Source organism: Ranitomeya variabilis, chromosome 2 (genome assembly GCF_051348905.1).
Source record: "Ranitomeya variabilis isolate aRanVar5 chromosome 2, aRanVar5.hap1, whole genome shotgun sequence".
NCBI classification, from domain to species: Eukaryota; Metazoa; Chordata; class Amphibia; order Anura; family Dendrobatidae; genus Ranitomeya; species Ranitomeya variabilis.
Genome location: NC_135233.1, coordinates 659,599,274 through 659,624,650, shown reverse-complemented (window position 1 = coordinate 659,624,650; position 25,377 = coordinate 659,599,274). Strand labels below are relative to the sequence as shown.

Sequence of the window (25,377 nt, the reverse complement as noted above, 5' to 3'; positions counted from 1 at the left end):
AGCTTAATGTTTTATAAAAATTGTTTTTTTTGCAACAGCTATTTCAGTTTCATATATCTAATAACTGTTGGACACAGTAATGTTTCTGCCTTGAAATGAGGTTTATTGTACTAACAGAAAATGTGCAATCTGCATTCAAACAACATTTGACAGGTGCATAAGTATGGGCACCCTTATCATTTTCTTGTTTTAAATACTCCTACCTACTTTTTACTGACTTACTAAAGCACTTTTTTTGGTTTTGTAACCTCATTGAGCTTTGAACTTCATAGCCAGGTGTATGCAATCATGAGAAAAGCTACTTAAAGTGGCCACTTGCAAGTTGTTCTCCTGTTTGAATCTCCTCTGAAGAGTGGCATCATGGGCTCCTCAAAACAACTGTCAAATGATCTGAAAACAAAGATTATTCAACATAGTTGTTCAGGGGAAGGATACAAAAAGCTATCTAAGAGATTTAACCTGTCAATTTCCACTGTGAAGAACATAGTAAGGAAATGGAAGAACACAGGTACAGTTCTTGTTAAGGCCAGAAGTGACAGGCCAAGAAAAACATCAGAAAGGCAGAGAAGAATGGTGAGATCAGTCAAGGAAAATCCTCAGACCACCTCCAGAGAGCTGCAGCATCAACTTGCTGCAGATGGTGTCACTGTGCATCGGTCAACTATACAACGCACTTTGCACAAGGAGAAGCTGTATGGGAGAGTGATGCAAAAGAAGCTGTTTCTGCAAGCACGCCACAGAGTCGGCTGAGGTATGCAAAAGCACATTTGGAGAAGCCAATTTATTTTTGGAAGAAGGTCCTGTGGACTGATGAAACCAAGATTGAGTTGTTTGGTCATACAAAAAGGCGTTATGCATGGCGTAAAAAAAACACAGCATTCCAAGAAAAACACTTGCTACCCACAGTAAAATTTGGTGGAGGTTCCATCATGCTTTGGGGCTGTGTGGCCAATGCCGGCAACGAGAATCTTGTTAAAGTTGAGGGACGCATGGATTCCTCTCAGTATCAGCTGATTCTTGACAATAATGTTCATGAATCAGTGACAAAGTTGAAGTTACGCAGGGGATGGATCTTTCAGCAAGACAATGATCCAAAACACCGCTCTAAATCTACTCAGGCATTCATGCAGAGGAACAATTACACTGTTCTGGAATGGCCATCCCAGTCCCCAGACCTGAATATCATTGAACATCTGTGGGATCATTTGAAGAGTGCTGTCCATGCTCGGCGACCATCAAACTTAACTGAACTGGAATTGTTTTGTAAAGAGGAATGGTCAAAAATACCTTCATCCAGGATCCAGGAACTCATTAAAAGCTACAGGAAGCGACTAGAGGCTGTTATTTTTGCAAAAGGAGGATCTACTAAATATTAATGTCACTTTTCTGGTGAGGTGCCCATACTTATGCACCTGTCAAATTCTGTTTGAATGCAGATTGCACATTTTCTATTAGTACAATAAACCTCATTTCAATTCAGAAACATTACTGTGTCCAACAGTTATTAGATATATGAAACTGAAATAGCTGTTGCAAAAAAAACAATTTTTAGAAAACATTAAGCTGAAGATTAATAGGGGTGCCCAAACTTTTTCATATAACTGTATACTGTAAATAACACAAAATCCAAAAAAATCCAAGGTAACAGATGTTCTACTCCAAAAGGTTATCTTTATTTGGTCACAACATATACAGGGTAAAAAAAGCAACATTTCGGCCAGATAGGTCCTTCTTTTTAGGAAAAAAACCCTATGTGCCGAAACGTCACTTTTTTATCCTGTATATGCTGTCATATAATAAAGATAATAAAGATAAAGATTTTTTGGATTTAGTTATTTGCCAATATCGTGGGGAGTTCCACCAAGACTGCATGACTTTTGGAGTGGTGTGCAGGACCGCAGTTTTGACCTGTGCAATATACAGTGTAAGGGTATGTTTCCATGGGGCGTAATCTCTGTGCTTTGGACGCAGCGGATACACCGCTCTGCCCAAAGCGCCGACCCTGGTTGTATGCACAGTGATTCTGGATGTGTTCATTGTATTCATAGACTGGGTTATTTATCTTGCAGAGACGGGGCATCTTCGCAAGATAAATAGACATGCTGCTGCATCCTTATTGGGAGTACTGATGATGGCAGTGAAAGTGTCAGCTCAGCACTGGAGATAAGCTGTTACAGAAATTGTAGTGATAAACACAGCCTTAGGAGGAAGAGAGAGGTGCAGCTACAGTCAAATGAGTAGGTTCTGATAGGGCCGTTGAAGGCAAGCAAATAGACTACAGAAAAGCGGTTTGGATGCCACTTACATGCTATTTTTACAGGAATGAAGACAAATCCCCAATAAAGTGATTTTCAAAGTTTAATAGCATTCCATGCTGTACAAAAATTACTGAAAAAAATTAATGTTTTAACTTTGGTAAAGACAGCCTATATGTACAGAGTGGGTGCCAGCTGATTACATAGCTGACACCCGAAAGTAACTTATGTGATTAGCGTTTGCTCCATTTGCATCAGTTTAGTCCCTCAAATGTCTCTGTTATGATGAGTGAACATGCTTCGATAAGGTGTGCTAACCAAGTGTCTTCAGCATGCTCGAAAAATATGTTCGAGTGCCCGTGGTTGCAAGTCTCGCAACTGTTCGACAGCCGCAACACATGCAGTGATTCGTTAGGCAAACCCTGCATGTGTTGCAGCTGTCAAACAGCCACAGGACATGCAGGCTCAGGGACTAGAACATATTATTCAAAAACACCGAAGTCACTCGGGTATCACACAGTCAAATTTTTTGTTTCAAAGCTCAGATTTTTTTCTAAATACTATGATATATATATATATATATATATATATATATATATATATATATATATATATATACACGCTACCATTCAAAAGTTTAGGGTCACCCAGACAATTTTGTGTTTTCCATGAAATAAAAAGAGATGCCACATTAATTGAAAATCTAGTCCAGACACTGAAAAGGCTTGAAAAAAAGATTTTTATTTGAAATAATAATTTTCTCCTTCAAACTTTGCTTTCGTCAAAGAATGCTCCCTTTGCAGCAATCACAGTATTGCAGACCTTTGGCATTCTAGCAGTTAATTTGCTGAGGTAATCTGTAGAAATTTCACCCCATGCTTCCAGAAGCCCCTCCCACAAGTTGGTTTGGCTTGATGGGCACTTTTTGCGTACCATACGGTCAAGCTGCTCCCACAACAGCTCAATGGGGTTGAGATCTGGTGACTGTGCTGGCCACTCCATTACAGATAGAATACCAGCTGCCTGCTTCTTCCCTAAATAGATATTGCATAATTTGGAGGTGTGCCTTGGGTCATTGTCCTGTCGTAGGAGGAAATTAGCTCCAATCAAGCGCTGTCCACAGGGTATGGCATGGCATTGCAAAATGGAGTGATAGCCTTCCTTATTCAAAATCCCTTTTACCTTGTACAAATCTCCTACTTTACCAGCACAAAAGTAACGTCAGACCATCGCATTACCTCCACTATGCTTGACAAATGGCGTCAGGCACTCTTCCAGCATCTTTTCAGTTGTTCTGCGTCTCACAAATGTTCTTCTGTGTGATCCAAACACCTCAAACTTGGATTTGTCTGTCCATAACACTTTTTTCCAATCTTCCTCTGTCCAATGTCTGTGTTCTTTTGCCCATATTAATCTTTTCCCTTTATTAGCCAGTCTTAGATATGGCTTTTTCTTTGCCACTCTGCCCTGAAGGCCAGCATCCCAGAGTCGCCTCTTCACTGTAGATGTTGACACTGGCATTTTGCATGTACTATTTAATGAAGATGCCAGTTGAGGACCTGTGAGGCGTCGATGTCTCAAACTACAGACTCTAAAGTACTTGTCTTGTTGCTCAGTTGTGCAGCGGGGCCTCCCACTTCTCTTTCTACTCTGGTTAGAACCTGTTTGTGCTGTCCTCTGAAGGGAGTAGTACACACTGTTGTAGGAAATCTTCAGTTTCTTGGCAATTTCTCGCATGGAATAGCCTTCATTTCTAAGAACAAGAATAGACTGTTGAGTTTCACATGAAAGTTCTTATTTTCTGGCCATTTTGATAGTTTAATGGAACCAACAAATTTAATGCTCCAGATTCTCAACTAGTTCAAAGGAAGGTCAGGTTTATAGGATCTCTAATCAGCCAAACTGTTTTCAGCTGTGCTAACATACTTGCACAAGGATTTTCAAGGGTATTCTAACCATCCATTAGCTTTCTTACACAAAGTACCATAAGAACTCTGGAGTAATGGTTGTTGGAAATGGGCCTCTATACAACTATGATGATACTGCATTACAAACCAGACGTTTGTAGTTAGAATAATCAATTACCACATTAACAATATATAGAGTGTATTTCTGAGTAACTTAATGTTAGCTTCATTTGAAAAAACTGCTTTTCTTTCAAAAATAGGGAAATTTCTAAGTGACCCTAAACTTTTGAACGGTAGTGTATATATGCATATATACTGTACATATATATATATATATATATATATATATATACTCACATGCCTAATAATTATTAATACAGTATATATATATATTTATATACACTCACCGGCCACTTTATTAGGTACACCATGCTAGTAACGGGTTGGACCCCCTTTTGCCTTCAGAACTGCCTCAATTCTTCGTGGCATAGATTCAACAAGGTGCTGGAAGCATTCCTCAGAGATTTTGGTCCATATTGACATGATGGCATCACACAGTTGCCGCAGATTTGTCGGCTGCACATCCCAAAGATGCTCCATACAAGGCAGGATGGATCCATGCTTTCATGTTGTTTACGCCAAATTCTGACCCTACCATCCGAATGTCGCAGCAGAAATCGAGACTCATCAGACCAAGCAACTTTTTTCCAATCTTCTACTGTCCAATTTCGATGAGCTTGTACAAATTGTAGCCTCAGTTTCCTGTTCTTAGCTGAAAGGAGTGGTACCCGGTGTGGTCTTCTGCTGCTGTAGCCCATCTGCCTCAAAGTTCGACGCACTGTGCGTTCAGAGATGCTCTTAGGCCTACCTTGGTTGTAACGGGTGGCGATTTGAGTCACTGTTGCCTTTCTATCAGCTCGAACCAGTCTGCCCATTCTCCTCTGACCTCTGGCATCAACAAGGCATTTCCGCCCACAGAACTGCCGCTCACTGAATTTTTTTTCTTTTTCGGACCATTCTCTGTAAACCCTAGAGATGGTTGTGCGTGAAAATCCCAGTAGATCAGCAGTTTCTGAAATACTCAGACCAGCCCTTCTGGCACCAACAACCATGCCACGTTCAAAGGCACTCAAATCACCTTTCTTCCCCATACTGATGCTCGGTTTGAACTGCAGGAGATTGTCTTGACCATGTCTACATGCCTAAATGCACTGAGTTGCCGCCATGTGATTGGCTGATTAGAAATTAAGTGTTAACAAGAAGTTGGACAGGTGTACCTAATAAAGTGGCCGGTGAGTGTATATATATATACAGTATATATATATATATATATATATATATATATATATATGCATGTATATATTTATATATATATATATATATATATATATATATATACATATATATATACACACACACACTGCTCAAAAAAATAAAGGACAAACTAAAATACCACATCCTAGATATCACTGAATTAATTATTCCAGTTGTAAGTCTTTATTCATTACATAGCTGAATGCGTTGAGAGCAATTAAACATAAAAATGATCAATGTAAATCAAAATTACTATCCCATGGAGGTCTGGATTTGGAATGACACTCAAAATCAGAGTGGAAAATCAAATTACAGGCTGATCCAACTTCAGGGAAATGCCTCAATGTTACTTGCCACAGGTGAGCATCACATGCTTGAAACCAAGCTGCTCACGTATAATTTTGGAAAGGTGCCAACAATTTTGTCTGGCTCATTTTTGAGATTTTGTGTGAAATGATTTTCAATTTGCCTTTTTTCTCAGGTTTTTTTGTGTTATACCATTAAACACAAAGGAAATAAACATGTGTATAATAAAACATGAGTTATTGCAATAAATATCTGGGAGAAATACTTCATTTTCTGGAACAATTTCAAGGGTGCCATTACATGTAGCCATGACTATATATACAGGTGCTTCTCACAAAATTGGAATATCATCAAAAAGTTAATTTATTTCAGTTCTCCAATACAAGAAGTGAAACTCAGATATTATATAGAGACATTACAAACAGAGTGATCTATTTCAAGTGTTTATTTCTGTTAATGTTGATGATTAAGGCTTACAGCCAACGAAAACCCAAAAGTCATTATCTCACTAAATTAGAATAATTAACAAAAACACCTGCAAAGGCTTCCTAAGCATTTAGAAAGGTCCCTTGGTCTGTTTCACTGGGCTCCACAATCATGGGGAAGACAGCTAACTTGACAGATGTCCTGAAGGCAGTCATTGACACACTCCATAAGGAGGGTAAGCCACAAAATGTCATTGTTAAAGAAGCTGGCTGTTCACAGAGTGCTGTATCGAATGGCATTGCCCTGCATTAAGAGGAATCCAAGGCCAACCACACCAGCATATGGTCTCACAAGGGGTCTGAGGATCTCATCTCGGTACCTAATGGCAGTCAGGCTACCTCTGGCGAGCACATTGAAGGCTATGTGGCCCTCCAAAGAAATGCCACCCCACACCATTACTGACCCACTGCCAAACCAGTCATGCTGAAGGATGTTTGAGGCAGCAAATCGCTCTCCACAGCGTCTCCAGACTCTGTCACGTCTGTCACATATGCTCAGCGTAAACCTGCTTTCATCTGTGAAGAGCACAGGGTACCAGTGGTGAATTTGCCAATCTTGGTGTTCTGTGGCAAATGCCAAGCGTCCTGCACGGTGTTGGGCTGTGAGCACAACCCCCATCTGTGGACGTCAGGCACTCAGGCCATCCTCATGGAGTCGGTTTCTAACCATTTGTGCAGACACATGCACATTTGTGGCCTGTTGGAGGACAAAACATCAGCCAGAAAGCATTGGTACTGAGATGTGGTCTGTGGTCCCCACCTGCAGAACCACTCCTGTATTGAGTGTGTCTTGATAATCTGTTGCCATGAAATACTGACCAAGGTCCTCATTTCTACTCCTCAGTCGGTTATGTGTCCTTCCCGGTTCCTATGCCAAAGCAACTTACTACAGAAGGCATCGGCACATGCTCGACCAAAGTTGGAGAAGCCTGCTACCAACAAACTATATGGTTAGCAGCAAATAAGACAGATGATCAGGCCATATGGGTAATCCTACAACAAAAAAATTATACATTTTTTTAAATGAATTGCATTTGAAAAGTTTATTGTTTTTCGAAAATCTTTTACATAGACTGGATTTATTGTTGTGGTAAAACCTCTTTAACTGGTACTTTTGTTAGGTGCTCTAGAAATTATATTTTAAAATCCAAGTAATTCAAGGTATGTATGAGTCAGTGTCATTCTTATCAAAATAAGAATACAATATATACTGAGATAAATATTTTCTGGCTTAGAAATAATGATAGGACACGTATAACATGTTGGAAAACAAAATGGGCCTAGAAGTTCTTCCTATGTTTGATTTCTCGTAGAAAATCTGTTTACTCCAGCTGTAAGTAGTCACGCCATATGTATGTGTTCTGAGCTATCCAAACAAAACCCACAAAGCATGTCAGAAAGCTCATTTCATTCAAGGAATGTAGCTGACTGTTATTTTTGTCAATCTTCTGGGTTGTTACCTTGGTTACCACACATTTTGTGTAGAGCAGCTACATGTCTGTGAACAGTAAAAAAGAGATGAAAGGGTTTTACGTTGACTGGAAATTTCAAGTCTTAATCTCAATGTGATTTTCTGTAGTCTGCATAATGATAGACCACACCACTAATGTGCGCTGGCAAGTCTAAAAAATGTCACATACTGATTTCTGCCTAGTTAGATTATGGTTAGATTATGCTAGACTGTGTGCAAGTCAGCACAGTGACTTCATTATTTAGCATAAAGATGGATATCTGAAGGTATATACTAGCAATAGCCTTGAATAAATTGCTTTAAGTTTAGTAAATCGCCAACAGTTAATTACATAGAGCACAAGCATCAAGATCAACCTTTGTTATAACACTTAGGTTGCATTCACACATCCATGTGACACGTCCTGGTGTCCATTTTTTTCTTGGACAGAACACTGATCCGCAGAGCTTCTTTGACCTATACCTGTGGTAGTCAACCTTTCTGACCTTGAGAGCCAAATTCAGCTCTGTGAGAGGATCGCGAGTCATATTCAGTTCTCAAAGAGGGTCATAAGCCAAAGTCAGCTTTAAGAGAGGGTCGCGAGCCATATTCAGCTCTGAGAGAGGATTGAAAACAGCTCCTGCCGCTCGTACAGAAGTGACACTCAGAGCTGCCATTACTGGCATAATGCCTGCAAAAGCTTTCCCACAGTTATCACATGAAGCAGTATACCAAGATCTAGGGGTTCCCACAATACCCCCATTCAGTATTCTCGCATCAAGCACTCCACACTGTTGCATCCAGCTTCAATCATCTCCTCTGACAGGTGGTGTCATCTTGTCTCCAGCGTACCAAACTTAAATTATCTCTAAACCCCCAAGACCAGTATATGCGCATCCATATCTGCTCTTCTGTGCTGGGCTACTGACATAATTTGTCATCTTGAGACCTGCTCTTCATAGCTGTTTGCTAGACCAGGTGCTACTACACCAAATTGGCAGACAGCCATAAGCTACATATTATATTATGGGCCTGTGAACGACAGGTTGGGAACCCCTGATCTATATACATATTCATTTTAAAAACAGATACATGCCTCTGATCAGTGGGACATAGAGAATGTCCTACCAGTTTTGTGGATCAGACTTGGTCATTAAAGTCTAATTGATGAAAAACTGAAAACAGTTTTTGTACTTCAGTGTTCCATCCATGTTTCATCCAATTATAACTGATCCATTATTAAGAATCAATGGATTAAAAAAGTTTAGATAGTAAACCTGCTTCAGTTTTTAAAAATGTATGAGAAAAAAAACAGACAAAACATAGAAGTGAAATGGAAGCAAAAGAGATGACACATGAGAGAAAAACAGACTGTTTAGTACAGATGTAAAAATGGAAATGTATGTGGGACTGTGCCATTATTCATGAGATAGAAGCCTAGGCCATTTTTAATTCTGTCATTGTTTTTGTATTACAACTTTACAAAATATATAACCAAATTTGCACCCCACATTCAAACTGAGGTTTTACAGGGTATTTTATTTCAATGTAGTTATTATAGCACAAGTTTTTCTCTCTATTTTATTGAGTAACCATTATTGCAATTTCATTTAATAAATAGTACTCATGAAAAGAAGAAACTTTGTATATATTTTAACAGAGAAATCAGCTTCTTTCTCGGCCATGACGGAAAAATCTGTCTTCAGTGAAGACAGATTTTTATATTACTGAAATAGTAGATGAGCGCTGCTACTGGTAATATTCTATGCAGATGGAATGATGTAGAGAAGCTCTGCCCCTAGTTCCTTCCCCTCTCCTTTACTAAAGAATCTTATCAGTATCAATTATCATCTTCTATCTCAGTGATGTACAAATCTGTCATCACTGAATTCAGATTTTACCCCAGAATTGAGAACTTTGAGAATGAATGGTTAATCGTAATAGAGAAAGATGCACATTTTTCTAATAGATATATTACAAAGTTTCTTATTTTAATGTGTACTGTTGACTTATGAAATATAAATTAAAATGACACACTGACTAGCACAATTGAAACTAGCTCCTAAGTCTCCTCAACATGTTTCACCTGTTAGCCTGGCATCATCAGTGGATTGAGTTTGTACTGGGCTACCTGATGAAACATGTTGGGAGGCTTAGGAACTAGTTTTAATTGTGCTAGTCAATGTGTCAATGGGTTGCACTCAGTAAAAGGACCAAATTATCCTACCCCCTGAGAGAGGTTTGATTATTAGGACTGTGAGAACATTTAGGATGTTAGCCTAACGAACAGTACTTGTGTCCATAGACATATACACTGACTGACACATATTTTAATATTATTTCGCTAATAGCATAAGTAAAAGTTAATTTTTATGGTCTTTAGTTGGGGATTGCTTGCCTTTTGTAATTATATAATTACCCTACGCTGATTAGTGGACAGTAACTGTTGTAAGCATTGTCAGAATTACATACTCTAACCGTTTGGAAGAAATTCACTCTTGAAAGACCAGGACATTCATGCGTGAGGTGAACCTTGGCTTCCCCAAAATCAAATAAAGCAGTGGAGATGGCAGACAGATGACAGAAATGGCAGGTGCCTGAACACAAGAGCAAGGTAAGGTGGCACCAATTGTAAGATGATGTCTGAGTAGCACTGCAAAATAGGATTCACGCCATGGGTTGGCCAATGCTGGTATTTTTGTGTCACTTTTTCAATCAATATGCACGACCGTCCTCAGATCTCCATCAATAACACAAAATACACTTTAAAATCCACAGTCCATATACTCCATCCCACAGCACATTGAATGGCGCAACAATCTTGGTATTGAGCCCGTACACTGCACTGAGTTCACGCTGTATACATGAGCTGTCTACTTCAGGGTATTTTGTGCAATTGGTGGGAGTTTCAGGACCCGGACCAAGATATTTGCAGTGTCTATACATTAAAAAAAGTTTAATGTCATTAACAACTACTTTAGCTATAGTTTCCTATAAATATTAATAAAACAATGGAATATTCCATTGTGAGTATAAAAATGAATGGCGCAAGGGGGGAACCCTGATGGGTTCCATTGCGTATGTCACATTCCTTTGACAGGACACCAGTCACCCAGATGGCTTGGAGTGCAGGGCGGAGATCCATTTCATCATATAGGACTTCAGGTTTAGTGAATGTAGAGTCTTATCTAGGAGAACCCAGTTGCCTTTGTAAAAATTTACTTTTGGCACTGGTGGAAAGAATCACAAGTGGTTGCTGTTTGGACTTAGCCCTATAAATAGCAGAAATTGTGCAATATTATCTTCAGCCTGTATACCAATCATACATGAGGTGCTGGCATTTTAGCGACATCTTCATATCTACATTGTTGAGCAATACTGGTCTGTAAAATCTTCAGTTCTTATAATATATTATTATTTGCCACCTTTGCTATTTCTAGCAGCTAGATTTAAAAAATAAATACTTACATCTTTTTAGATTGTTATAAAGCTGTATAACCTTGTATGTCCATAATATAGTTATGGCTCTGATGGAACATAATGTGACTTTTTCTTAAATATCCTCTGTAACACAAGTTAGAGAAATTTCAAAAGCTCTTCACCAGCTACATAGTAACACGTCCATTCTGTGTTTAGATCTGACAACGCCACATGAAAGTTATTTCAGAATGGACTAGCAGGGATCTCACAGGTGGGAATGAGTGTTAGTATCACTTTTAGATTACATTCAGCCAGGCTGGGAAGGAGGTCACTCGGGGAGAAAAGGTGTCAGTCAGTAATTAATAGCAAACCAGTCACTCTTAAAGTGGGCTGAAATACATTACAAATTACTGGTAATACCCTAGAAACAGTTGAAAGAAAGGTTACAGGGTTGGAATGATTTTAGTAACCTTGTATGAAAGTAATATGTTGTATGACAACAATATGACGCTGTCATGTGCTGAATGTTTTTGTCATTTATGACAGTACTAGTTTTAAATGATGACTCTCCCCAATTGGCAAAGACATAAGTATGAGATATTGTTCCGATGTTTCACTAAAGGCCAAGATTTCATTCTATTTACATTTTTGACTACTAAATTCATTTCATTCTCAACAAGATATGTGTATTATTATTTAATATATTTTGTGTTAGTTATATAGTGCCAATTAGTGATGAGCGAATATACTCGTTGCTCGAGATTTCCCGAGCACACTCGGGTGACCTCCGAGTACTTTTTAGTGCTCGGAGATTTAGTTTTCATTGCCTCAGCTGAATGATTTACATCTGATAGCCAGCATAAGTACATGTGGGGGTTGCCTGGTTGCTAGGGAATCCCCACATGTAATCAAACTGGCTAAGAGATGTAAATCATTCAGCAGAGGTGAGGAAAACTAAATCTCCAAGCACTAAAAAATACTCGACGGTCACCCGAGCGTGCTCGGGAAATCTCTAGTAACGAGTATATTCGCTCATCACTAGTGCCAATATATTCTGCAGCGATGTACAGACATATTCATAATCTGTTTTTTACATGGCTTACAATTACATTTCAAGACCTCAAACACTTTCTAATTTTGAGGTTCAAATTTAATAGAAAGCCATTTACCTATCAGTATGTTCTTGAGGTATGTAAGGGTTCAACAGTCAGTCCAGGAAGCCGACTAAGACAATGGTAATATACATCAACTACTGAATTTACAGTATGCTGCAACAAAATATTAAAAATGTGTGGCTTTCAGTGAACATTTTAATTTATATTTCACTTCAAGAAACTCTGAAGGAAAATCATTTTTAGGAAATGTGTATGTGTATGTGTGGAAACCCTGAAGACGTTAAAAGAAATTATCTGTCCATTCTTCACGTGGCTTCCACTAGGAACCTGCCTGCTATCTAGAGTTGAAGGTCTAGAGTAAAAAACCTTGGCTATGGAGCACCTGAAGAATGATGACAAAGCCGCTTCAGGAAAAATATAGCTGGTGTTTTCTTAAAGAGGCTTAACGTGGGAAAACCTGGCAGACACACTGGCTATGTATACGTTCCATTAATTGGGTATGTCAAGGATAACAGCCAGGGGGTCACTCAGATCCCACCACTGTTACCAGTTTGTCACAGATTATACCGAAGAAATCGTGCAGATCTCACTGCTGCCACCAGTTTGTCAGGGGAGTACAACTCTGCTGCCTCCAATCATCAGGACAATTACGCAATTAAGTGATGAGTGAAGGACTCTGGGAAAATGGACCACCCTCACATTGAACTATGTCTTCCAGAATGAACAATGAACAAAACCCAAATACTGCTTTTTGTTAGCTCAAGGTTACAATCACATACCTCACCTTGATGAGCTCATTTGGGGACTGAATGTGGGATACGCTAGGTCTGTTAAATTTTTATCTCCAACTTAAAGGCTATCTTCGCCATTTGAGGTCATAGACTGTAGATATTGTCATCATATTTTTTATTGCAATTTTACCTTTACATAGAGATCAAGCATGGCTGGATAGCATCATCTACATCGGACCATTATTAAGTTGGAGTGGTTACAATGGTATTACAGTGATGTGATTGTTAGGGCTAGCGGAATGCACCGAATGAATATAGAGATTTTATTATAATAGATGCGTTCGCAGCCCGGGGTCCACCGTGCAGGCGAACCTGCTGCTAGCAAATGGCGGAACTAAATGGCGGTATGAGCTAACTCTGTTACTTCACAGAATAGCTGTGAACTCAAAGCACTGCACCCTGATAGACCTCACAGTGGCACAGGCTAACTACCCAAATGAGAGCAGTCAGTGGTCATGCACGAACACAAAACTCCTAGCCGGAGGTGCCAGCGTTCTAGGGGCTTATTTCAGCCAGGTCCCTGAATACACAAACACACAAACTCCTCGCCGGAGGTGCCAGCATTCTAGGGGCTTATTTCAGCCAGGTCCCTGAACACAATCATACATGACCACACTGGCGCAAAGTACATAACTTAGAACAATACTAGCGCATGGCCGTGCGGCCATGCGAGCCTTAAATAGTTGCAGCACGTACAGGCCCTTCCTAGAAGGACCAATGGCCTAAGCTGCAGTATCTGATCATGTGACCCTCGATCACCACTGAGAGATCTTACTCTGGGCATGCTCAGAACGAGAAAAGTAGGACTTAGTCCCAGAAGCATCTGCTCGCCGCTGCCCAGCACTGACTTCAATGGCAGAAGCAGGGAAAGCAGCAGTAACTCTTTGTACAGAGTCAGACTGAGCGAGACGCTGGGACCGACGTCTCCGCTGAGCAGGCTCCACTGGAGAAGAATGGGAGACTGCAGCGGAGATGGACCGAGATTCTCCCTGTGCAGAGGCGGGAACTCGACTCCTAACAGTGAGTGAATACGTTCTGTTCGTTCCTTCACTATTAAGCCAGAAATATATCTCACATAACTACCGGATCGATGCACATCTCAATATTCATCACTGGACACCAGAGACATAGTCTCTACAAAAGATGCTTTGATGAGAGAAAGTTTATGCCTGTGAAGGCAGTTCTCCTCCTCTGCGTAAACAAATCTCAGACTGGTTGTCTCTTTCCGAGAAAATATCCTTGCTGCAATTACCTGTCTATTGAAGGGGGTTGCTACTTCAATAGAGATGGCAATGTCAGATCTCTCCTTTGCCTTAATTAATTTTATCTCTTCTCAGTTATAATTAATTTTCTCTCTTCCCCATATGTTCAATGTGTGAGGGACATGCTCTCTCCCCAGAAATGTCTGTATGGATTTTAATTTTTCTTTATGACAGGGCACTTGAAAATCCTTTGCCAAACCTTTGTCTGCTTTTGATACTTTTTCTATTTTAAGCAGACTTCAGTATGTAAATGGCAGTCCACAGGGCACTATGGTTTGCCATCAAATTGTAGAAAATTAAACACTATTTACAGTACATTTACAGTCATTATATAAATGCTACTATCACACTTGATAATGTTTACATTGATATGTCAGGTTTCTATTTATGACCTACATTACATTACTCTTATTTTATCTATACCAACTGTGAAAGTATTATCTAATATATAAAGCTGAATGTGTGTATGTGTGTATGTCCGGGATTGGCATCTGAACCGTCGCAGCTACAGCCACAAAATTTTGCACAGTCACATGTCTGGACCCCGAGAGCGTCATAGGCTATGTTGTGAGGTGAAATGTTAACCCCGCGTGTTCCAATTCACCAAACAATTTTGCCCCTATCTACATAATGGGGAAAAAGTGAAAGGAAAAGTGTTGGAGGCGACGCAGCTACAGGCACAAAATTTTGCACAGTCACACGTCTGGACCCTGAGAGCGTCAAAGCTATGTTGTGAGGTGAAATTTTAACCCCGCTCTTTCTAATTCACCAAACAATTTTGCCCCTATCTACATAATGGGGAAAAAATGAAAGGAAAAGTGTTGGAGGCAAATTAACAGCTGCCAGATGTGAACAAGGGGGACTTAAAGAATGAGAGCGATGGCGCCAAAGAGTATATACTGTACAGTTGCTAAGGTGGGGCCCCGACATGGGATAATCACCACACCACCACGGGGATATGAACACACACACAAAATGCGCCACACACTACCACGTGCTCGAACACATATACCACCCTCATCGCACATTTCACCACACATACACCAACCTCGCCACATAAAAGTCTAAACACAAAAGTCGCCGCTCAAAACTCGCCACGCGCAAAACTCTCCACATGCAAAACTCGCCACACGTGCAAAACTCACCTCATGGAAAACTCGCGACACGCAAAACTTGCACACGCGGAAAAATTGCCACATGCACAAAAGTTGCAACACATGCAAAAGTTGCCTCACACAAAACTTGCACATACTCAAAAGGCACCACACATAAAACTCGCCACGCGCAAAACTCGCCATGCGCAAAACTTGCTGCACACAACTTGCTACACTAACCTGTCACATGCAACTCGACACACAAAAAGTTGCTACACGCATGTCGCCACACAAAACTCATCTCACAAAAGTCGCTACATGCATGTCACCACACGCAACTCAACACACACAACTTGACACACGAAACTCGCCCTAAAACACACACAAGTCTGGTATTATCCTTCAAAAATAAAAATCTGATTAATAAGCAGACAAACTACAAGAGAAACAAATGTACCATATAGGAATCCGGCAGCTGTCAGTCACATGACCAGTAGTGTTGAGCATTCCGATGCTGCAAGTATCGGGTATCGGCCGATACTTGCTGTATCGGAATTCCGATACCGGGATTCCGATACTCTTGTGGTATCGGGTATCGGGTATCGCAACAACATTAATGTTAAAATGTGTAAAAGAGAGAATTAAAATAAAAAATATTGCTATACTCACCTCTCCGACGCAGCCGGGACTTCAGCGAGGGAACCGGCAACGTTGTTTGTTTAAAATTCGCGCTATTACTTGGTTACGTGAATTCCCGGCTTGTGATTGGTCAGGTCGGCCACGTTGCCGGGACGCGGACCAATCACAGCAAGCCGTGACGAAATTACGTCACGGCTTGCTGTGATTGGTCCGCGTCCCGGCAATATGGCCGCCCTGACCAATCACAAGCCGTGACGTCACGGGAGGCTGGACACGCGCCCATTTTAAAATGAGCGCGTCCAGCCTCCCGGCTTGTGATTGGTTGACCGCGGCGCAACCAATCACAAGCCGTGACGTCACGGGAGGCTGGACACGCGCCCATTTTAAAATGAGCGCGTCCAGCCTCCCGGCTTGTGATTGGTTGACCGCGGCGCAACCAATCACAAGCCGTGACGTCACGGGAGGCTGGACACGCGCCCATTTTAAAATGAGCGCGTCCAGCCTCCCGGCTTGTGATTGGTTGACCGCGGCGCAACCAATCACAAGCCGTGACGTCACGGGAGGCTGGACACGCGCCCATTTTAAAATGAGCGCGTGTCCAGCCTCCCGTGACGTCACGGCTTGTGATTGGTCAGGGCGGCCATATTGCCGGGACGCGGACCAATCACAGCAAGCCGTGACATAATTTCGTCACGGCTTGCTGTGATTGGTCCGCGTCCCGGCAACATGGCCGACCTGACCAATCACAAGCCGGGAATTCACGTAACCAAGTAATAGCGCGAATTTTAAACAAACAACGCTGCCGGTTCCCTCGCTGAAGTCCCGGCTGTGTCGGACAGGTGAGTATAGCGATATTTTTTATTTTAATTCTTTCTTTTACACATTTATATGGTTCCCAGGGCCTGAAGGAGAGTTTCCTCTCCTTCAGACCCTGGGAACCATCAGGAATACCGTCCGATACATGAGTCCCATTGACTTGTATTGGTATCGGGTATCGGTATCGGATTGGATCCGATATTTTGCCGGTATCGGCCGATACTTTCCGATACCGATACTTTCAAGTATCGGACGGTATCGCTCAACACTAATGACCAGTCTATTATGTGTATGTGTGAGCTAATATATACTGCCAGGGGGTGGGCTTACTGTTGGCTGGGGATTTATCAGGCTGCCAATTTAGCTTACAAATACTGAGGTAAAAATACTGACCAAATAACGTGTGAACGAGGTCTAATACAGGAGGAGATGACATACAGATATATACTATTTACAGGGGAGATGACACACAGGTATATACTATATACAGGAGGAGATGACACACAGATGTATACTATATACAGGAGAGATGACACACAGGTATATATTATATACAGGAGGAGATGACACACACATATATACTATATACAGGGGAGATGACACACTGGTATATACTACATACAGGGGAGATGACATATAGGTATATACTATATACAGGAGGAGATGACACACAGGTATATACTATATACAGGAGCAGATTACCTACAGGTATATAGTATATACAGGAGGAGATTACCTACAGGTATATAGTATATACAGGAGGAGATGACATACAGGTATATGCTATGTATAGGAGGAGATGACATACAGGTATATACTATATACAGGAGGAGATGACACACAGATATATACTATATACAGGTCCTTCTCAAAAAATTAGCATATAGTGTTAAATTTCATTATTTACCATAATGTAATGATTACAATTAAACTTTCATATATTATAGATTCATTATCCACCAACTGAAATTTGTCAGGTCTTTTATTGTTTTAATACTGATGATTTTGGCCTACAACTCCTGATAACCCAAAAAACCTGTCTCAATAAATTAGCATATTTCAACCGTCCAATCAAATAAAAGTGTTTTTTAATAACAAACAAAAAAACCATCAAATAATAATGTTCATTTATGCACTCAATACTTGGTCGGGAATCCTTTGGCAGAAATGACTGCTTCAATGCGGCGTGGCATGGAGGCAATCAGCCTGTGACACTGCTGAGATGTTATGGAGGCCCAGGATGCTTCAATAGCGGCCTTAAGCTCATCCAGAGTGTTGGGTCTTGCGTCTCTCAACTTTCTCTTCACAATATCCCACAGATTCTCTATGGGGTTCAGGTCAGGAGAGTTGGCAGGCCAATTGAGCACAGTAATACCATGGTCAGTAAACCATTTACCAGTGGTTTTGGCACTGTGAGCAGGTGCCAGGAAGCATGAAGTGCTCCAAAATCTCCTGATAGCTAGCTGCATTGACCCTGCCCTTGATGAAACACAGTGGACCAACACCAGCAGCTGACATGGCACCCCACACCATCACTGACTGGGTACTTGACACTGGACTTCAGGCATTTTGGCATTTCCTTCTCCCCAGTCTTCCTCCAGACTCTGGCACCTTGATTTCCGAATGACATGCAAAATTTGCTTTCATCAGAAAAAAGTACTTGGGACCACTTAGCAACAGTCCAGTGCTGCTTCTCTGTAGCCCAGGTCAGGCGCTTCTGCCGCTGTTTATGGTTCAAAAGTGGCTTTACCTGGGGAATGCGGCACCTGTAGCCCATTTCCTGCACACGCCTGTGCACGGTGGCTCTGGATGTTTCCACACCAGACTCAGTCCACTGCTTCCTCAGGTTCCCCAAGGTCTGGAATCGGTCCTTCTCCACAATCTTCCTCAGGGTCCGGTCACCTCTTCTCGTTGTACAGCGTTTTCTGCCACATTGTTTCCTTCCAACAGACTTACCATTGAGGTGCCTTGATACAGCACTCTGGGAACAGCCTATTTGTTGAGAAATTTCTTTCTGGGTCTTACCCTCTTGCTTGAGGGTGTCAATGATGGCCTTCTTGACATCTGTCAGGTCGCTAGCCTTACCCATGATGGGGGTTTTGAGTAATGAACCAGGCAGGGAGTTTTTAAAAGCCTCAGGTATCTTTTGCATGTGTTTAGAGTTAATTAGTTGATTCAGAAGATTAGGGTAATAGGTCGTTTAGAGAACCTTTTCTTGATATGCTAATTTATTGAGACAGGTTTTTTGGGTTATCAGGAGTTGTAGGCCAAAATCATCAGTATTAAAACAATAAAAGACCTGACAAATTTCAGTTGGTGGATAATGAATCTATAATATATGAAAGTTTAATTGTAATCATTACATTATGGTAAATAATGAAATTTAACACTATATGCTAATTTTTTGAGAAGGACCTGTATAGGTGAGATGACACACAGGTATATACTATATACAGGAGGAGATTACATACAGGTATATACTATATATAGGAGGAGATGACATACAGGTACATACTATATACAGGGGAGATGACACACAGCAGGTATATACTATATACAGGGAAGATGACATACAGGTATATCCTATATACAGGAGATGACATACAGGTGTATACTATATATAAGGGAGATGACAAACATGTATATACTGAGGTGAAAATGAGAGGTGTAAGGTGAAAATGAAAAGGTGTGAGTGCAAAATGAGAGGAGTGAGGGAAAATAGTGGAGTGATCGGAAAATGACAGATGTGAGGTCGAAATGACAAGTGTTAGGGGGGAATGAGAGGAGTGAGGGGGAAAATAAGAGGAGTGAGGGGGAAAATGAGAGGTGTGAGGGAGAAAATGAGAGATGTGAGGGGGAAAATGAAAGATGTGATGGGGAAAATGAGAGGCGTGATGGGAAAATAAGAGAAGTGAGGTGCTATAACTAACCACAGATATTTACTATGCCCAGGCAACGCCGGGCTCTTCAGCTAGTATATATATATATATATTTTTTTTTATTTGTGAGTGCAGGAGTTAAATATGTATAATCTGTATGTTATTCTCCTTCTGACATCTTAAAAAACCCCTCATTGAACATGCAGATCATGAATAAGCAATGCTCCGTGACCATGCTATTATCCTTCAGTGTTCTGCACACTACAGGATATCTCTCATTAAAGAACAGATTTCACAAAATCTGTCACTCATTACAATCGTCCGACCTTGCAAGTCACCACATTATGGAAAGTTCCTTATGTGACCTGTGTGCACAGTATTACAACTATAATGACATTTATGTTAATATTATAGATTCATTAAAAACGTTAGTTTCAGGTCATTGATATCATTACTTCAAGCTGAATGCCTTAAGGCAGACGAATCCAGATCAACACAAAAATCTGAACTTGTAACTTAGATGTGTTGCAGTTTACCTTTAGAAATTGTATATTTGAACCTAACGCAGTTCCTTATAGTTTATTACAATAAAGAGACAGAAATACTTGACTACAAAATGAACTTGAACATGGAGACTTTAGCCCTGATTCATCAAGATTGGAGATGATCATGCCGATCTGGATGAGGAAACATATTAGAGGCAGATGCTCCTGTTTCACGAAGAAGCGTATGCCTTTTACAGAATTAAGAGTGTCTGACAAGTGGCATGCCCCTCCATGCACCAGGCCACAAATGTCATTCCATCAGCTTAGTTACTAGAGTAAGTCTTCTGGCTTAAGGTATTAGATGAGCAGTGGTGTCATGCCCCTGTACTGCCCCAGTTCCACCAATTTTAGCACAGCTGGGTGAAACTGGTGTGAATATGTACAGGTAGAAAGCAGGCAGCTATTGCTCCACAGCCATTTATTAATGAGAACACATGAAAGGTTGTTGAGTTGCCCACTTCATCAAGTGAGGCAAAACGTGCGTTGGGTCTGTATGGATGTCCTGACTACTATAGTGTACCACTGATTGTTTTACTACCATTAACCTATCTTCAGTGCTGTGTATACTGTTTAGTGTTTAATAAAGGGTGATTCACTACTTATATTATAGACTTAACCGAAAAAAAATGATCCAGAGTAAAATTTGGTATGCATGCAAAATAGGAGCATGAGCACACTGACCGTTAAACAGACAAAACCTAAGGCAGATACAAAATGAACATATACATAGATATGCTGTAAATAAATAAGTAAAAGCAGCAGTGCATATAAATAACATAGGGTACTTAGTAAACACCATTTTTTAATGAACGTAAAAGCCATCCCACCAGCGTCAAGGTGTACCCAAATCGGGATGGTACCAACCTCTTCCATTAGAGAGCATTAGGTCAGTTATTTACATTTGCATGTTTTACCTCACTAGTTTTCCTAGTCACTTACTCTATTCCTGACATATAAACATGATATACTGTATATGGTACATCCGAACTATAAGTCAAACCCCCCCCCACTTTCCTCCAAAATTTTGAGGAAAAAAGTGCATCTTATAGTTCAAACAATACAGTACATTAAAGCTATAACAAGCAAGGTGTACATAACAAAAAATAGAAAAAATATATTTCACAAGAAAGTGGAGAGTTTAATGTCACTTCTAGTGAAGGCCTGTCCAGGGGGCCAGTCCCCCAAAACTGATATGTGAGGGTAACAGTGAAATAAGCCTAATACATAGAATATGTGTTGAGATATTCATGGCTCTAAGAAGCCTTCTGAGTTGTAGTAGGTTTTCTTGCAGATAGGCTGGCTGTTAGTAGAGTGTTTGTCAGTAGTGCAGGTGTGATTAAAAGACTACAGGCAGGGACAGCACAACGAAACAAACTGTGCAGGTGCAGAGGACAGAAAACAGACACTAATGTGGAGATATGTGCAGATGAGAAGAAACAAATGCCGTGAAGGGGCAGTATGTAGTCACATGTGAAGACAAGATTATGGCCTCATTCACACTAGCAGTATTTGGTCAGTATTTTCCATGAGTATTCGTAAGCCAAAACCAGGAGTGGGTGATAAATACAGAAATGGTGACGTGTTTCTATTCTACTTATCCTTTAATTGTTCCACTCCTGATTTTGGCTTACACATATTGAAGTAAAATGGCGTAGCTATACAGATCCTTACACAGTAAGCTCCTCAGTATGCTCAGATAGGCATTTAAACACATATAATATACAGTATATTATTGCACATTACCTTTTTATTGGTTGTTTTCCCTGCTGTTATGTTCGGTCAAAAACGACCGATTTTGAAGTTTAATATTTTTTAAAATATTCAAGATGCAGTTCTTAAACTTGTGGTTGATTGACTTTTCCTCATTTGATAGCCTTTTATAGTGATCTCCAGCCATTTTATGAGTAAAATAAAGGAGCTATAATCTCATTTTGGACTATATATTACATCTTACTATTTATCAATTTATTTAGGTCCTTTTGGTCCATGCGGATTTACACATACACACATTTTCTCATTACAATACTGCTGATGGATTACCTTCCGGTATAGTTATGTGCCAAATATTTTTACCCTGCTGTTCATGTAAAATAGTTCAATTCAGTTTTCAACATTTCATATTGTAAATGAACATATTCTCTTTTTTTACTTGTGTTCCCTGATCTAATTTCTGTGAAATGCTGACCTGAAAGAGTACTAATAAATTCTGTCTGAAAAGTGTGTTTGCTTTAGGCCAGTCTCACACGTCCAGATAATTCCGGTACCGGAGAAAACGGTGCCGGAGTTGTCCGTGTCCGTGTGCTCACGTAGGCCATCCATGTGGGATCCGTGTGATGTCCATGGGTACGTTTTTAAGGTCCGTGTGCTGTCCATGTGTCCGTGTCCGTGTCCGTGTATTGCAGCAATTTTTACAATTTTAACCCTATGACAGGAAAAATGCACACAGACAGCACACGGATGTCACACGGACAGCATCCGTGTGGGGTACGTGTTTACACGGACCCATTGACTTTAATGGGTCCGTGTGATCCGTGCGCTCCCACGAACACTGACATGTCTCCGTGTTTTGCAAACGGACGCACGGTCCGGGAAAAATCACTGATATCTGCAGAGACACATTCATTTTAATTTGTCTACGTGTGTCAATGTCTCCGGTACGTGAGGAAACTGTCACTACACGTACCGGAGCCACTGACGTGAGAAACCGGCATAAAGGCTGAGTCACACATAACGATATCGTTAACGATATCGTTGCAACGTCACGCTTTTGGTGACGTAGCAACGATCCCGCTAACGATCTCGTTATGTGTGACAGCGACCAACGATCAGGCCCCTGCTGGGAGATCGTTGGTCGATGGGAATGATCAGGACCTTTTTTTGGTCGCTGATCACCCGCTGTCATCACTGGATCGGCGTGTGTGACGCCGATCCAGCGATGTGTTCACTTGTAACCAGGGTAAATATCGGGTTACTAAGCGCAGGACTGCGCTTAGTAACCCGATATTTACCCTGGTTACCATTGTAAAAGTAAAAAAAAAAACAGTACATACTCACATTCTGATGTCTGTCACGTCCCCCGGCGTCCACAGGATTAAAACTGCTTTCGGCAGGAGCGCTTGCTAATATGCACGTGCTGCTGCCGAGAGCTTCCCTGCACTGACTGTGTCAGCGCCGGCCGTAAAGCAGAGCACAGTGGTGACGTCACCGCTGTTACTGCCGGCGCTGACACATTCAGTGCAGGGATGCTCTTGACAGCAGCGCGTGCATATTAGCAGCGCTCCTGCCGAAAGCAGTTTTAACCTTGTGGACGCCGGGGGACGTGATAGACATCAGAATGTGAGTATGTACTTTTTTTTTTTTTTACTTTTACAATGGTAACCAGGGTAAATATCGGGTTACTAAGCGCGGCCCTGCACTTAGTAACCCGATGTTTAACCTGGTTACCCGGGTGCTGCAGGGGGAGTTCGGTATCGTTGAAGACAGTTTCAACGATGCCGAAGTCGTTCCCCTGATCGTTGGTCGCTGGAGAGAGCTGTCTGTGTGACAGCTCCCCAGCGACCACACAACGACTTACCAACGATCACGGCCAGGTCGTATCGCTGGTCGTGATCGTTGGTAAGTCGTTTAGTGTAACGGTACCTTAACTCTGAGCTCTTATCCTAAAGGGTGGGGGGTGTTTTATTGCATCTTATCAGTAGACAATTGCCATAGCAGTCTATCCAGTTTCATTTTTAGTCCAGCTGGAGAGAGCAGAGAGGACATATACAGACAACAGAGTTCTGAAGGATCATCTTTACAGGTATGTAGCAGATAAACTATTTTTTTATTGTCAAAATATTCAATTCTTTTGATTAGATGGTATAGTGTAAAGCAGCAAATGATAGAATGAGTGCATGCTTATATGGATGGTCTTGTTTGCTACACTCCAGCATCACAATAGCAGTGGATTTCTCAATGTGTGATGGGGCCCTAATTGTGTTTATTGTTGTAAAACTGGTAATAGTTTGTTCTCTCATTGTATTATTATTGTTTATATATTGAAGAGCGAAAGGTAGCACCCAGAGTTGATGGAGCGGCAGCCATTGTCCACAGGATCCAACAGCAAGATAAAGAAAGTGAACTAACAGCTTCCACCAGCACTGCTACAATACCCACGGACGCCACCAGCAACGCAACCAGCCTAAGGCCGGTTTCACACGTCAGTGGCTCCGGTACGTGTGGTGACAGTTTCCTCATGTACCGGAGACACTGACTCACGTAGACACATTAAAATAAATGTGTCTCTGCACATGTCAGCGTGTTTTCATGGACCATGTGTCCGTTTGCAAAACACGGAGACATGTCAGTGTTCGTGGGAGCGCACGGTTCACATGGATTAAAGTCAATGGGTGCGTGTCAACACGTACCGCACACAGATGCTGTCTGTGTGCCACCTGTGTGCCGACTGAGGACCACACGGACCATGCAGGAGACAGCTAGAGTTAAGTGCTGTCCCCACTGCGTGTGGTGCTGAAGCCGGCATTCATTCCTTCTCCCAGCAGCATTCGCTGGAGAGAAGGAATGAAAAATCAAGGTTTTTTTAAATTATTTTTGTGTTTAAAATAAAGTTCCTGGTCACCTCCAGCCTCCCACCCCCTGTGCACCCGCCCGCTTGCATTACTATGTACTATGCATGTACTATGAATTGCTATGCACTATGCGTTAGGTCTGTGATGTGTAACAGGGCCTACAGTGGTTTATGCTGAGTCTAAATAAACAACATGGACTGTTTAAGTGAGAAAACGTTCCTGTGTGCCTTAAACCCTTTGCCAAGCGAGTGTCCCCCAACACACACAGTGAGCACTGTACTACAATATATATAATAGTATTTACAAATATTTTTCAGCTTACACAGTAAAACAGTATGTTTTTTTATTGTACATCCCCTTCTATAAAAAGACTTTAACTACTTGTTTTATTTTTCCACCAACACTACAAGCCAAGTCTTTTTCTATCAATGTCAGAATAAGCATTTTAATGCCATTTATTTCCATCATCTTGCTGTAATTAAGTTGTTAGAAAATGCTTTCAGCTGTGCCTGAGGGCCTTCAGCTATCAAA

The 25,377-nt window shown here is 41.1% G+C and overlaps 1 protein-coding gene across 4 annotated transcripts in view; it reads left to right on the top strand.

The window, feature by feature from the left end:
• SASH1 (SAM and SH3 domain containing 1) overlaps nt 1-25,377 on the top strand; it is a 1,249,329-nt gene that overhangs the window by 57,346 nt on the left and 1,166,606 nt on the right. The gene's annotated exons all lie outside the window — the stretch shown is intronic.